The following is a 15,885-nucleotide window of genomic DNA, read 5'->3' on the forward strand; positions in this document are numbered from 1 at the left end:
GGGGTGCAGGATGCATCTCCTGAGCTGGTGTTTTGCTGACAGTGGGGTGTCTCCCCCATTAGTGTTTGGCTGACATGGGGGTGTCTCTCCCACACTGGCATTGTGTTGATCTCAGGGAGAGGGTGACTTCTGCTCTGGCCTCTCGCTGACAGTGGAGCTGTCTCCTACTCTGGTATTTTGCTGACCTGACAGAGGAGCTGCACCCGCTGGGGTGTGTGTGAACTGAGGGCACAGCTTAGAAATAACTACTCTGCGGTTGGAGGTGAGCTGGCTGGGAATGGTGAGTCATGGGAACTGCGTGGCCTGGGGCAAAGAGGAGACCAGGTACTTGGGCATCAGTCAGACCTAGGTTCAAATCCTGTATCTTCTACTTCCAGGCTCTGTTACCAGTGCAGGCAGGTGGCTGCAACTGCTGAGCCTCATAGCCTCCCCTTGAAAATAGGGACAGTTTATACCCACGCTGCCCCCACTCCCACCTGAAAGGTGCTGTAATGGATGTACAGCACCCAGCCAGGGCTGGCAGGTGGAGGGCACTATTAAATGATGGTTCGCTTCCCTTTACAAATTTGGGCTCCTCACACCGCGCGCTGAAGATGCCTGGGCAAGGAAAAGGGCTGGGGAAGAGTGGAGAGAAGAGGAGAAAGCGTGCAGGGCTGTCTTGCCTCCGTTTCAGGAGGGAGGGGTCAGTCACTGAGCCCCTCTGTGAACCAGGCAGCCCTGCCCTCACGAAGCCTGCATTCTAGCAGGAGCCGACCAGAGCAGGTAATTACACAGGTGAGGTGTGTTAAAGGAGGGATCTAGGGAGCCTCTAGAACCTGTTCCTAGGGTGCTCGCCTACCCTCAGGAGTCTGGGAAGGGTTCCTGGAGGAGGTGACATCTTAGCTGAGATGTGAAGGAAGGCAGGCGTTGATGAGGTAAAGAAAGGAAGAGGAAGGGGAACAGAGTGTGCTGAGGCCCTGGTGATGGTGGGAACAAACTTGGTGTGGTGGGGAGGATGGCGGTGGGAGAGTGGGCTGAGAGTGGGCAGACCTCAGCGTAGCCAGGCCAGACCTCCTTGGTCTAGCAGGATACTAAAGACTTGGGAATTTATCCCAAGGCCAATGGCAGCCCCCCGAAGAGTTTTAAGCAGAGAAGACAGGGCCAGATTTCCAGAATGCGGGCTGGGGTAAAGGGCCCTCACCATGGGTGACCTTTTGCCCTCTCCTACCCATTTCCCTGTGCAGCAGCCTTGGTACCCAGGGAGCAGGTTGTTTATGTGACTTGCCCCAGGAGGGAGAGGGCCAGTCCCAGTCCTACCCACTCCCTCTCTCTGGGCTGAGGTGCATCGCAGCCTTGTTGACGAAGCTCAGCCCTTGGGGCCAGCCTCTCTCGAGCTCCTGGGGAGCCAAAGGGCAAGACGCAGGGCTTTGGCACTGGCTGGCTGTGTTCACACCCCAGCTCTGCAGTTCACAAGCTGGGGGACCTCTGGCTAGGCACACCCTGTCTCTGAAACTCAGTGTCTTGGACTATAAAATAGGATTGATGCCATCTCTCTGTGGGGAGGATAAGGTGAAATTCTAGATGGAAATCATAAAGCCTTATCTCAATGTCAGCTGGCTTTTTATTCTACCGCATGGAGACTGACATCAGCTCTAGGCTGGCTGAGGGTGGGGGCAGGACTGGAATCATGAGCCTATGGTCACACAGGGCCCCGCCCTCAGAAGGCCCCCGTGCTTGGTTTAATAATGCTCTGTTGTAGCCACTTGAAATTCTTCATAGTTTTGAAGAATGGGGCCCACATTTTCGTTTTGCACCGGGCCCTGCAAATTATATGGGGGGAGGGGAAGAAGAGGCAGGGGAGACACAGACCTGCAAAGAGTTCCCAAGTGGAGGAGGTAGAAGGTGGAGGGCATGACTAACTTTGTGAGGTGGGTGGGATGTTAGTAACAGTAATGTTTATTTAGTGCTTACTATGTGCTAGGTAATCTGTTAGCACTTTAACTGCTCATCTTCAAACAACTCTACAAGGTAGGCACTGTTATTAGCTCCATTGTATAAATGAAGAAATTGAAGTTAAGTTACTTGAGTAAAGTCACACAGCTGTCAAGTGGCAGAGCTGGGATTCAAACCCAGGTTGTCCAACTGCAGAGCACGGGCCTTGACCAGGAAGTCTTCCCTTGGAGGACGGGCCACCCAAGCTGGGTCTGAGGATAACTAGGAGTTTGCCCAGGAAGAAGATTTTAGTGGGGAAGGCAGGAGGACTCTCTCAGCTGGTAAATGCTTGTGCCAATCAGTGATGCTGGGCCAGGAGAAGAAGAGCCAAAGCCAGATGCCTGTTGGGGCTGAGAGAAGGTAACTGGATTTCAGCTGTTCTGATTTCCAAGCTCAGGGCCTCTGGTCACTCCACCCCCAAGCCTTGCTCCCATGGTTCCTCAGAAGTGCCCCAGGCCCTCTTCTCACTGTATATTCCCTTCTCCTCCCCTCCTCCCCTAGGTAATTTCATTTACTCTGTTGACTTTAATGATCTCTTCTGAGCTCAAGACCCACATGTCTAATGGCCTCCTGGACTACACAGAAACATCTCTCAATCAGCCTCAGGTCCAAACCGAGCTCCCTGGCTCAGCCCGCCCAAACTTGCTCTGCCTCCGGTGTCCCCAGCTCATCTCTGGCATCACCATCCACCCACTTGCTCAAGCTGGAATGCTGGAAGTTCTCCTGGACCCCTCCCTCTCCCTAACCCCCACCTCCCACAGCCGGTCCTCAGAAAGTCCTGCTAGTCCTGAATGTCTCTCGAGCCCATGGGCTTTCTCCCTCCCCACCACCCTGTTCCAGGCCACCATCATCTCTCACCCAGAGAACCGTCACAGCCTCCTAACTGGTCTCCTGTTTCTGTTCTTGCCCCATTTCGTTTTCTAAAGATAAAATGTTTGATCGTGCCGTTTCTCTGCTTAAAACCCTTCCAAGACTTCTTATTGTCCTTGGAATAAAAGCCAGAGCCATGGACATAGCCTATAAGGCCCTGCATGATCTGGCCCTCCCCGACCTTTCGTGTATCATCTTGTACCACTCATCCTCTCCCTCCCATGCAGGACCTTCACACATGCTGCCCCTCGTCCTGGAATCCTCCCCCCTCCCACCTCCCGGTGCCCGGCTAACTCCTACTTATCCTTCAGATACCAGCTCGAATGTCATTTCCACAGGGGCGCCTAAAAACTAGAAACTAAATGCTACCTCCCCCGCCCCACCATCAGCACAGAACCTTGCACTTCTTCACCACACGGATCACGCTTGAATTGCTTTTTCATCATCTCTCATTCTTGCTAGATTATGAACTCCGTGGGGTTGGGAATCCTGTTTTGCCTAGCGCTGGCACATAGTAGGTACACAACAAAGTTAGTCAATGAATGAAAGGAATAAATGGACCATTGCCGCAGATCCTAACTGGTCTCCCTGCTTCCAGGCCTACCTCCTCCAGTCCTTTCTCCATACGGCCCCAGAGCCATCATTCTAAAACACAGGACCGACTCTGTCCCGTACCCCCCCCCCCCGCTTAAAATACTTCAATAACTCTCCATTGCTGACAGGAAAGGGCCTCTGCTTCTTTGCATGATAGTCAAAGCCTTTGTGATCTGTGTGGACTGCTGCTGCAGCCTCGCCTCCCCTGCTTCCCAACCACACTTTGAACTCCTGGCAGTTCCTCTAACACGCCAGGTGGTTTTGTGCCTCTGTACTTTTGCACTTGCTGTTCCCTTTGCTTGTAATGCTCCCCCACCCCACCCCTACTGTCTCCCTGGAGAACATCCTTCATTCTTCAAAACTAGCTCAACTGCCACCTTCGCTGTGAAGTCTCTGCTGAACCCTCTTGCCCCTCCCTGGACAGTTAGCCCCACTCTCCCTCGGTCACATCTGTACAAAGTCTACATCTCTTACTCATTGTCTCCCACTAACCTGAGATGCTCCTGCTCAGGAACAGGATTGTTCATCTGTGTATCTCTGGTTCCCGGCTTCTCCGCTGTCTTAATTAGTTCTTTGCTTTTATACAGAAACCCACTCAAGCTAGCTTCAGTAATAAAGAAGGGTTTATTATGAGGACACAAGGGACTCCTGGGAACTGAGGGGCAGGAAAATCATTAGCCTCAGGAAAGACAGGACCTGGAAGGCCAGGAGAAATTGAAGCAGCCATTCTCTGTGTCTGCTTATGTCTGTGTTTCTCCCTGCCAGCTGTCTTTGCCTTTTTGTCTCCATAACTGGAGTTTCTCTGCTTTTCCAGGTACTGAGCCACCTGTAGTTCCTGTATTGTGTTCCTGGGTTCCAGCCACATTTAGAGCAAGAACTCAGGGCTTGGCAGATCCAAGTCCAAACTCCCAGGAGAAGATCTGATTGGCTCTGAGTGGGTCAGGTGCCCACTCTGGTCCAATCAACAGCAGCCAGTTGGGAAGGGTCACAAAGTCAGACCTGCAAACATGGCTGTTGGTACCCATCTCAGAGAAAGGGATCTTTGTTAGCTGGGCAAGGCATCTACTGGAATTCTTAGACTGCCAGGATGTGTGCAGGGAGTTGGACCTGGCTGCCAACCTGCCATCTGGACAGTGCCTGGAGAAAGGGGACCTGGAATTGTCTGTCCCTGGGGCAGCAGTACCCAGGACAGGCTCTGAAAAAACTGCAAAATGTAATTTAGAGTCCTGAACAGAGATAGAGAGATGAGACCCTGAATTCTCTCTTCTGTCTTTGAAGCGGAGCGAGATGAAAGAGGAGGACATGAGCAGTCAGGACAGTGCTGCTCCCAAAATCCTATCCATCCTCTAAGACTTAACTTGATTCCTTTCCTCTATGAAAAACCGAAGGAGCCCTAACAGCACAGTGGTTAAAGCACTCGGCTGCTAACCTAAAAGTCAGCAGTTCAGACCCACCAGCTGCTCCACAAGAGAAAGATGTGGCAATCTGCTTCCATAAACATTACAGCCTTGGAAACTGTATGGGGTGGTTCTACTCTGTCCTGTCGGGTCACTGTGAGTTGGAATCGACTCAACGGCAGCGGGTTTGGTTTATGAAGAACCGTTCCATGCCTATCCTGCCTCTAGTCAGTCATTCTTTACCTGTATTGATTTTGTTCTTTGTACTTCCCTAATAATAAACATTTTTTGAGCATCTACTCTGTATCAGATGCTAACAAACAAAAAAACCCAAATCCATTGCTGTCAAGTCAGTTCTAACTCCTGGCAACACCATGTGGTAGAGAGTAGAACTGAGTTCCACAGGGTTTTCTTCCATGACGTCCCTGGGTAGCTTTGAACCACCAACCTTTTAGTTAGTAGGCAAGTGCAAAGCATTTCATTTAATCCTCACACCCTGTAAGATGGATACTATTATTATCCCTATTTTATTGATAAGAAAACCGAGGTACAGCAAGGTGGCACTAACAGGCTAGGGACACAACAGCTGTGTGACTCCAGAGTAAAAGTTCTTTACAGCTCTTAACCTCAGCTGCTTACTCACTTACCTGTTTGCCCTTCGGGATTGAGGGCCTCACGGGCAGATACCAGGTTACCATCCTCTGTCTCTCCCTACTGCCCAGCATAGGGCCAACCCAAAGCAAGGGCTCCCAACTGGGGGATGGGTGGATATACATAGGTAGAGTAGAAAAGGCATCTGGGTGGGAGTCCAGAGGTATCCTATTCCTGGAGCTACCCTGTGCTAGCTGTGTGACTCTGGACAAGTCTCTTAACCTTTCTGAGCCTCAGTTTTCTCATTCAAAAAGGGGGAAGGTAATTCCTGCTGTGAGGCTAATGTTAGATGGTGGGTGTGATGATACTTTGTAAATAGGAAAGAACGGAGCAATTTCTAAAGAATTTTTATTACCAGGATGGGCTGTGACAACAGGGCTCCAGCTGGCCACTGTGCCTGAGCTCCTGCAGGAGATGGACAAGCTAGAGCTTCCCAATGTGTGGGGTGGTACCTTCGGTGGGACACAAAGTGACTTTTAGTGGCCCACAGACCTGCCATTACATAACTTTGACTCACATAGTGAGAAAGTTGGTTCTTTTTCAACTCTACTAGGTCCAGGATTATCCCAGGAAGAAAGTATCAGTTCAGAGCTAGTGTGTCTTTAACACCTTTGGAACACTCACTGTCCTCCCCTTTTAATAGAGAGTTTGCAGGCTAGGCTCAGAGGCTTGGCTGGAAACTCTGTGTAGCTAAAATTTAATAATGTAGCTTTGTTTTACCGTCATTTTCTATTTATTAGAAATGATATTGACTTTCCATTTGCAGTAGTAACACAAAGTTACTATTCAGAATAAATGTGTTTCTGTGAAAAATGTCAATTTAAAGAAAATAAATAATGAGCAGTGCAGGACTATGAGGATTTGCAGAAATCACTGAGGTGGCACACAGTGTTATGCGGACATTGCAAAATTGGGAAGTGGCACAAGGACATCAGGGACTTGCACTGTTGGCCTAGATAATCTCAAAGGTTCCTTCCACCTACCTGGCAAATTTGGAGGCCCCTCCCTGCTTTGCCAGTCTGCTCCCCTCTTGTCACCTCATGTCATGGCTTGGGTTTCTTTCAGAGAATCCTGCCAGAGTTGTCCTCCAGATAGGGGGATTTGTGCCCACTGTCCCCAGAGCCTGCCTGCCAGGGGGGTTCTTTGAGTTGGGGTGTCTGGGTGGAGGAAGATGCACTTTCGTCTCTGAGGCTAGGACTTGGTAGCTCCTGGGGGAGCGGGAGCTGCTGACTCCAGAGTTCTCCTGGTCCTCACACAACACAGGCCTTGGAGCACTGGGGTTGTGGAAGCCTCGGAGCATTGGGGCTGTGGGAGCCACGGGTGAGGGTGAGCTAGTCCCAGGAGCCTCCTGCACCAGAGCTCAGTCCCAGAGCTGGCGAAGCCAGGAGGCTTTGGAGTCTCAAGGGTCCCCTTTCCCCTGCTCCCCTCTTCTTACCCACCTCTTTGTGCCTTGGGCTGCCTGCCCCTGGGGTGAACTCCAGGAGGCCTCGGAGGACATAAGTGGATTTATCCACAGGGTCCAAGGCCAGGGCCAGAGTGTTGGGAAGGCAGACGGGAGGGAGGGAGAAAGCCATGCTTGCCCCCTCCCCAGTCCCATGCCTACTGGGAGGCCAGCCTGGGCACCAGGAGGGTGTGGGGCCTGGGTAGTGTTGGATGTGTGCATCCGTGGTGAATGTCTGAGGGTCTCTGTGGAGGCATAGTGTGTACGTGTGTGTGCGTGTGTACCTGCGCACGTGCGTGAGTCCTCGCACACAGTGTGTTGGTGTGTGTGCGCGTGTGTCTGTGGTGGATGTATCTTTGCATAACGTATCTGTGAGTTTTTGTGCAGCGTTTGAGTGTGTGTATGTGTGTGTGGTGGGTGTCTTGTGTGTCTGTATGATGTGCATGTGGTTTGGGTGAATGCATCTCAACGGAACATGTGTCTGTGACGCACATAATTTGTGTGTGTGTGTGCGCGCGCGTTGTATGTCTGAGCGCCTTGTCTAGGGGCGTGCATGCGGGGTGTGGCGGGTGCATCTCTGTGGAGGGTGTGCTGGCTGTGTGGTATGTCTGAGCGCCTTGTCTAGGGGCATGCATGTGGGGTGTGGTGGGTGCATCTTTGTGGAGGGCGTGCGGGCTATGTGGTATGTCTGAGTGGCCTTGTGAACGTGTGTGGCACGCTAGCTCGGGTCTCTGTGCCCTGGGAATTGCGAGGGGGGCGCGGTGTGCCGGGAAGGCGGTACGTGTCTGAGGGACCGTGTCTGTGTCTGGGCTGGGGCTGCGGGTGTGCTGGGTTCGCTAGGACAGTCCCTAGGGCGCGCAGTGGCGCGCGCTCGGGCGGCGCCTTCCGGCTTGGCGCGGTGCTGGTAATCCGAGCCCCTTCCCCCCTGAAATATTGATCTGGCCGAGTCGGCAGCTCTGGCTCTCGCCCCGCCCCGGGCAACCGGCGTCAAGGGGAAGGGCGGTGGCTGGGAGCAAGCCGCCACCGTCGCTGTCCTTGGTGCTGCTGCGTCTTTCCCGGCGGGGGCATGGGTGCTCACGCTATGGCGGGGCCGGTAGGGGGAGTTTTGCCCACCCACAAGCGCCCTCAGCAGGGCCCTTGCCACCCAGCATGAGCTTGCCTGCCACTACCACCTGCCTGTCAGTTCCTCCACCCCATCTGAGAAGGGGGAGCAGAGAGACCAAATGGGCATATTGTTGGGATCCTGTACACCCCCTTTGCCTGGGACGGCCCTAATTTATAACTGTTGTCCTAGTGTGATCAGCAATAGCACCCCTGGTCACTCTCAGAGGGTTCCAGTTGGATAATAAATTACGTGGCCACCGCCTGCCTTGGTGGCAGTGAGGCTTTGATCCAGAAACTTCTTCCCCCACCCTCTCTGCTCTGAGGTTCTGTAGTCACGTAGGTGTTCAAGTGTGGGTGTACACTCACATATGTGTTTGTGTGGGAGATTGTCCTTCCTGTGCCAGGGCTGAGCTGGAGGGAGTGCTTGGGAGGCTTGGGAATCTTGGGACCCCACTGCAGCTCAGACCCTCCCTGGGAGAGTGTTGTAGACATTTAGTGCTGCTGTAACAGAAATACCATAAGTGGATGGCTTTAACAAAGCAAAATTTATTCTCTCACAGTCTAGGAGACTAGAAGTCTGAATTTAGGGCGCCACCTCCGGGAAGGCTTTCTCTCTCTGTCGGCTCTGAAGGAAGGTCCTTGTCATCAGTCTTCCCCTGGTCTGGAAGCTTTTCAGCGCAGGGACCCCGGGTCCAAAAAATGCACACCTCTGGCTCTTCTGCTCGCTTCTGTTTTATATTTCAAAAGAGATTGATTCAAGATACAACCTAATCTTGTAGATTAAGTCCTGCCTTATTAACATAACTACCTCTAATCCTGCCTCATTAACATCATAGAGGTAGGATTTACAACACATAGGAAAATCACATCAGATGACAAAATAGTGGACAATCACACAATACTGGGAATCGTGGCCCAGCCAAGTTGATACACACTTTTGGAGAACACAATTCAATCCATAACAGGGAGCCAGCCCTTTCACTAGGGATCCAAATTTGGCTTTCCATGCAAGCTGTGCTCTTTTTCAGGCCTGGGTTTCCCCTTCCCCCTAGGCAGGTGATAGAGCACTCCCTCAGCCCCAACCTTGTATCTAGGAGGCCTTCCTCCTGCATCCTGGGCTGGCAGGTCTCAAGGTCAGGGTGTTGCAAAGTGTCTGGATTGGCCACATGTGTACTCGTGGCATCTTCTCTGAGTTCTCCTACTTTCAACCACTGATTCTCCCTCCTGCAGTGGATTCCATTTTTCTTCCACCCCTAACTGTGGGTATTACCTCCCATCCTTTTCTCACTCTGCACCCTTTTCTGGGCATTCTCCTTCCTTTCCACACCCCGCTTTTTACCCGTCTGGAGAGCACACCCAAACCCTGCCCACTCGTGTTGGTCTTCTGAGCTCCAGCTCTGTGAATCTGCTTACCTGCCCAGTGCCTATACCTGGGAGTTGCAGTATTACCTCACACTCATCTTTCCCTTAAGCCGGCTTCTGCCTCTGGGACCTCAGGCTGTGCTGATGGCACCTCTCAGCCCGCACCCCTCCTGTAAATCACTTTGGATTTACTTTTTCTTCCTCTCCCTTACTTTGCCACATCACTAACTCTAGGCACCCCCACGACTCCTGCCCACCCCTTTCCTCTTCACACCTGCACTATCTGAAGCAGCGTCACCCTTCTTGCCCACGTGTGTGCAGCAGCCTCCTGTCTGCTCTTCCTGCCACCAGGCTTTTTGATTCAGCACTCAGAGTCGGATTGACCTCTGTAAAACATTACATCTACGTCATGTCGGATTTCACTACCTACAGGACCAAAGCCAAGCTTTTTAGCCCAGCATTCAAGGCCCTGCAGTGGGGCACCACTGCACCTTTCAAGCCCTCTCTTCCACAACCAAACTTACCTCCTGCTCCAACTGCACTGCCCTGTTCATCAGGCTCTGAGCATAACATTTTCTCTCTGGACCTTTCCAGGTAGTTCCTGCCTCTTTCTTGCCACCTCTGCCTCTCCAAATCTACCTCTCTTTTGTGGTGCTCTGTGATGCACTCCCCCTTGATGCCTTCTCTGATCTTCCCCATCCTGAAGTGTTCGTTCCTTCTGCAGAACAACCAGAGCGTTTTATCTGTACCTCTCAGTGCCTTGGGTGGTCTGAGGACCAGCAGCATAGGCATCACCTGGGAGCTTGTTAGAAATGCAGAATCTCAGGAGTGCTATTGTTGAGACTCATCGACTCAGAGTCTGCATTTCAACAAGATCCCTGAGTGATTCATGTGCGCATTTAAGGTTGAGAAGTACTGGACTGTGCATTCACGGAGGGCAGGATCTTGCCTCTGCACTGGGGTGGTCTTTGGCCAAGGCTGGTGGTATTCTCAAGTGCCAAGTCTAGAAGCCCCTGTCAGGTGAAGGTGCCACATCTGGCCAGATGCTATAAGCTATAGGAGGTGGTTGGATGACAGAGATGGCAGAGAGGGACATATGTCCTGCCTTTACCCTTCCCATCTGGACTTTATGTCCTGCAAGGCCTCAGAACTCAAGCTCTGTAAATCTGACTCTAGAAAGCACTCTAGCAACATGAGTAGGGATCAATTGATCAATAAAAAAGCAGTTATCAAGCGGAACTCTTCCCTCTTCACAAAACACACATTGGTGGAAATGTCTGTTAATTTAATGTGTGTTTTGAAAAGTTACTTTAATATGTGTTTTTTTCCTTTATTGTAGCATTAATACACAGTCTAAAGTAGAAACTTTAGAAAACACAATATGTCACATGAAGAAAATAAAAATGACTCACAATTCTCTTATCCAGCTAGAAAGACTGTTAATTTAATGTTTATTTTAGATTTCTATTCATTCATTCAACAAATATTTATAGAGCCCTACTATGTGCCACGTGGGGTTGCCAGGCGTTGGAATCAACTCAATGGTAATGGGAACTATGTGCTAGGGAGTCCCTGGGTGGTGTAAATGGTCGATGCGCTTGACTGTTAACCAAAAAAGTGGAGGTCTAAGTTCACCTAGAGGGGCCTCCAAAGAAAGGCCTGGTGATCTACTGCTGAAAAAACAGCTACTGAAAACCCTATGGAGCACGGTTCTACTCTGACACACATAGAGTCGTCATGAGTTGGAATAGACTCAACGGCAACTGGTTTACAGTGTGCTAGACTTGTGCTAGGCACTAGGGATTCAGGATGAAGAAGCTGACATAGTTTCTGCCTTTAAGCAGCTCACAGTCAGGGGATGAGGTACAGGAGACAGGCTCTGAGCAAGTTTGAATAGCGGGGACAGTACAGAGTGCTGGGGAGCATGACAAAGGGATTAACCTCATCGGGGAAGACTCTCCTAGGAAATGATGTTCAAATTGGGACTAAGGGATGAGTAGGGATTAGCCAGGCAAAGGAGGTGTGACAGACACATATGAGGCCCTCAGAGCAAGGGGTGAGGGCGGGCTGGAGAAGAGCATTCCAGGCAGACGGGGGGGAAAAGAATGAAAAGAAGGCTGCGATACAGAGTAGGGGGTAGGAGGCACAGGCTGAGCTGGGAGGCAGGAAGGAAGGCAGGGGCCAGGTCAGATTTAAGGCTATGGGCCTTGGCAAGGAGTTTTTACTTTACCCTGAAGGAAATGGGAAGCTAGGGGTGGGTGTCCAGCAGGAGTGGTCTGTTCTGCTTTGTAGGCTGTCTCCCCACAAGATAGAGCTCTTTGAGGGCTGTGTTGTTCCTCTATGTCCCCATTTCCAGGGAGGGCACATGGCCATATCCTTAGGAGCCCCCAGGCTGAGAGAAGACGCATGACAGCCCTGTCTGAGGAAGGGAGATGTGGCCATGCCCCCAGCAGCTGCTGGTCGGAGTGGGGAGGCAAAGCCCTGCCGTCAGGAACCCTGTTGTGAACAGGAGACAAGACTCACCCACTCCGGGCCTTCCTCACCCTTGGGTGTCCTGAGTCCTTGGCATCTGGGACACAGGTTTGAGCCTGACCATCCTACCCGCTGGCCCCCATCCGTGAGGACCATGGCTGAAAATGTGTCCAAGGCAAGTGTATGACTCATGTGGGCCTGTGAGGCCAAAGGCTCTGATGCTGGCAGGGACCAAGGCCAGGACTTGCAGGAGCCATGTCTTCAGCTGCCTGTTCCCCTCAGGGATATCTGGAATCTGTCTGTATTGTCTTCCTATGCAGGACCTGTCTGTGCTCAGCCCATCCTTCTACACACCCCTAGAGGGTCACCCCTTTCCGTGTATAACGGGAGAGGGCCCACCCTGCCCAAAGCTGCTTGTCCCCCCGGGCCAGGCTGGGTGGAGAAGTGGGTCAGCCTGGTAGCTATGGTGATAGCAGTGCTCCCTGCCAGCCTTCTCGTCTCCTCACCACAAACCTCACCAATGAGCTCCTTTGTCCAGTCCGGGAGGGATGGGGGCCAGGAGGGTGATACTGTGTGTGTATGTGTGTGTGTGTGTTCAAGCTCACACAAGCACCTGTTCAGAGCAGGTGTGTGTGCCTCAGGCAAGGGAACTCACAGCTCCTGATAAGACACTTCCCACTTCCCTGCCCACTGAGGGGATGGGCCTCTCCCTTCCCCTTTGGGCTGGGCAGGGAACTAGGGGAGGGTGTGTGCGTGAGTGTGTGCGGTGTACACACACATATGAGTCTGAACACCTGTGGCTGTCAGTGTGGGTGCTTCTGTGTGCCTTTGTGTTGATGAGTATCTGGGTGGGGATGTATGTGCCTATCTATCTACACGTTTGTGTCTTTAAGTGTGTATCGTCTGTGTGGGTCTGGAAGGTGTGCAATCACACATTTGAAAGTCAGTGTCCTGTCTTTCTCCCAGTGTGTGTGTCTGCGTGCATGCTAGCCTGCTTTGGGGGAAACAAAGATCTGCATAGCCAGGAGAGGGGCCAGCATAGTGTGCTTCCCTCTCTGGCTGTATGCGTCCTTGGCCCAGCCTGCCACCCCCCCACGTACAAACCGCCACCCACCTGTCTCTCCCTGCGTGGGTTAAGCAAAGGCTGGAGCTGAGAGAACCCTCAGCCCCTTCTGTGGAGGCAGGCACTGGCCTCTGACGTGGGCACAGATTGGCATGGGTGATGTGATGGGCAGTCCTCGGGTGGGATTGGAGTTGGAGCGGGAGTCTCAAATGCCAGACCCAGCATCCAACAAGGGGCTAGGCACTGAGATGCTGGCAGGGAAGGCACAGCCTCATGGTGCTAGGGCCCGCCTAAACCAAGAGGTCCAGGGAGCTGTCGGTGGGAGGTGATCCTGTTAGTCTCTGGGCCTCCGCCTGATGTGGCTGCACCTGGTGTGGAATCCAGGCCAATAAGAACAAACACCTGTTCAATCCTTTACTGTTTATAAAGTCACTATTATTAATAATAATAATATGATTACTCGCCTGAGCACTTAGCATGTGCCAATCTTTATTTTGTAATATTTCATCTAATAATTCTAAGGCAGACATTCCTATCCCCACTTTAGCAATGAGGCTCAGAGGGTTTGTTCAGGATGTTGCCCTGCATCATACGGCTTGTAAGTGGCGGCTTAAAACTTAAGTCTATCTTTGAACCAAAGCCTGTTTCCTCGTTTTGTTTTGTTTTTTTATAACTTATTTAGTTGTTGTTGTTGTTGAGAATATACACAGCAAAACATACACTGATTCAACAGTTTCTACATGTACAATTCAGTGACACTGATTACATTTTTTGAGTTGTGCAACCATTCTCACCCTCCTTTTCTGAGTTGTTCCTCCTCCATTAACATAAACTCACTGCCCCCTAGGGTTCCTATCTGATCTTTTGAGTTGCAAAGCCTGTGCTTTTAATCACTGTGCTTTCCTGGACCTCATTATCTCATCTGGTCCGCAGTCTAGCCTGGAGAGTCCAGCAGGTTGAGGAAGCAATTAGACTCATTTCATAGAAGAGGAGATGGAGGGTCAGAGAAGCTGAATGACTTGCTCAGGGTCACATGGCTGGGGGACAGCTAGGAGTGCTCCCTCCTGCCACACACACTCCTGACTGCTGGGCATGTCCTCAGCAATTGGCCTGGATGAGTTGCCCATGTGTTAAAAGTCTTTTTTTTTTTTTTAATTTTTTTTTAATTGTGCTTTAGATGAAGGTTTACAGAACAAATAGTTTCTCATTAAACAGTCAGTACACGTATTGTTTTGTGACATTGGTTAACAATCCCACAACATGTCAATACTCTCCCTTCTCAACCTTGGAGGACCTTTTTTTTTGGTGAAAATATACATAGCCAAAGTTACACTATTTCCAAAGTTTCTACATGTACAATTCAGTGACATCGATTACATTCTTCCAGTTGTGCTGCTATTCTCACTATTCTTTTCCAAATTATTCCATCACCGTTATCTTCAACTCACTGCCTCCAGGCTTCCCATCAAACCTTTTGAGTTGCTGTTGTCAGTTTGATGTCATATAGATAATTCTTTTTTTGTTTTTTGTACCTTAGATGAAGGTTTGCAGAACAAATAGTTTCTCATTAAACAGTTAGTACACATATGCCCTATGACAGTGGTTAACAACCCCAAGACATGTCAACACTGTCCCTTCTCAACCTTGGGTTCCCTATCACCAGCTTTCTTGTCCCCTCCTGCCTACTAGTCCTTGTCCCTGGACTGCTGTGCCTCATTAGTCTTGTTTTGTTTTATGAGGCTGTCCAACCTCCGGCTGAACAGTGAACTTCAGGAGTGACTTCACCACCAAGCTAAAAGGGTGTCCGGGGGCCATATTCTTGGGGTTTCTCCAGTCTGTCAGGCCAGTAAATCTGGTCTTTATTTTTGTGGGTAGAATTTTGTTCTACATCCTTTTCCAGCTCTGTCCAGGACCCTCTATTGTGATCCCGGTCAGAGCAGTCAGTGGTGGTAGCCAGGCACCATCTAGCTGTACTGGACTCAGTCTGCTGGAGACCGTGATACCTGTGGTCCATTAGTCGTTTGGACTAATCTTTTCCTTGTATCTTGTTTTCTTCGTTTTCCCTTGCTCCGGAAGAGGCGAGACCAGTGGAGTATCTTCGATGGCTGCTCACAGGCTTTTAAGACCCCATATGCTACTCCCATGTTTTAAAAGTCTTTAAACTGTGTGTGGGGCTTCAGCACCAGCAATTTCAGATTAAAGTACCTAAAGGTAGATTAGGGGACCCGAGAGTTTGGACAGTTTTACAAAGGAGGAAACAGAGACTCAGAGTTTAAATGATTTGTCCAAGCTAGCTCCGAAGTCTTTCTTTTTACTTCAGAAACTACTGGAAGCCCTTGAGAACAGATGTCATGCTAGTCCTTCCTCTAAGCCTCCTTCTTCCCTTCCAGACCCTTTTCTCACACCACTTCCTCCTGGGAGCCGGCCCTGGTTGCTTTCACCTTATTTCTTGAAAATTGGTGTCTGGGCAGAAGTTAACTGAAGTCTCGTGCAAATGCCCTAGGGCTGTGCTGTTGGGAGGGGCACAGCCCCTTGGGATGCGGAACACCACGCTCAGATTCATCAGTTCGGTGAGTTTGGGTTTTCTTAGAGGTGGGGGATGGGGAGGGAGCACTTGACCACTGACATGGGAACTTGGAGCTCTGGAATCCTCACCAAATTCCTGTGTGACCCCGGGCGTGTCCCTTCCCCTCTCTGGGCCTTGATTTCCTACTCTGCAAAATGGAAGGCTCAAGCTGGAATAGAGAAGGCAAGTCAATTTTAACTCATGCAGCTGTTTTTGATCAGTTGGTGCTGGGGCATTGTGTTGAGAGGAATTCCGAGGTTAAATCTGGCCTCAATGGGAAAGAGGGATGGATTAGTGATGTCTACTGTGGGTGGAGGATGGGGAGGGCTGGTTAGAGCCTCTGTTATTTGCTATTTCTTCCAGTGTAACGGGCCATCACCCTGTGACAGCTTCT

At 50.8% G+C, this 15,885-nt stretch overlaps 1 protein-coding gene across 1 annotated transcript in view; it reads left to right on the top strand.

The window, feature by feature from the left end:
- The window catches only part of RIMS3 (regulating synaptic membrane exocytosis 3), a 36,903-nt gene that overhangs the window by 2,293 nt on the left and 18,725 nt on the right, over nt 1–15,885 (top strand). Inside the window, exon 2 of the mRNA XM_004371889.1 lies at nt 15,397–15,495. The gene's annotated coding sequence lies outside the window, so the exon portion shown is untranslated. The remainder of the gene's footprint in view (nt 1–15,396; nt 15,496–15,885) is intronic.

The sequence above is a fragment of the Trichechus manatus genome, unplaced genomic scaffold, assembly GCF_000243295.1.
Source record: "Trichechus manatus latirostris isolate Lorelei unplaced genomic scaffold, TriManLat1.0 scaffold00015, whole genome shotgun sequence".
In the NCBI taxonomy this organism is placed as follows: domain Eukaryota; kingdom Metazoa; phylum Chordata; class Mammalia; order Sirenia; family Trichechidae; genus Trichechus; species Trichechus manatus.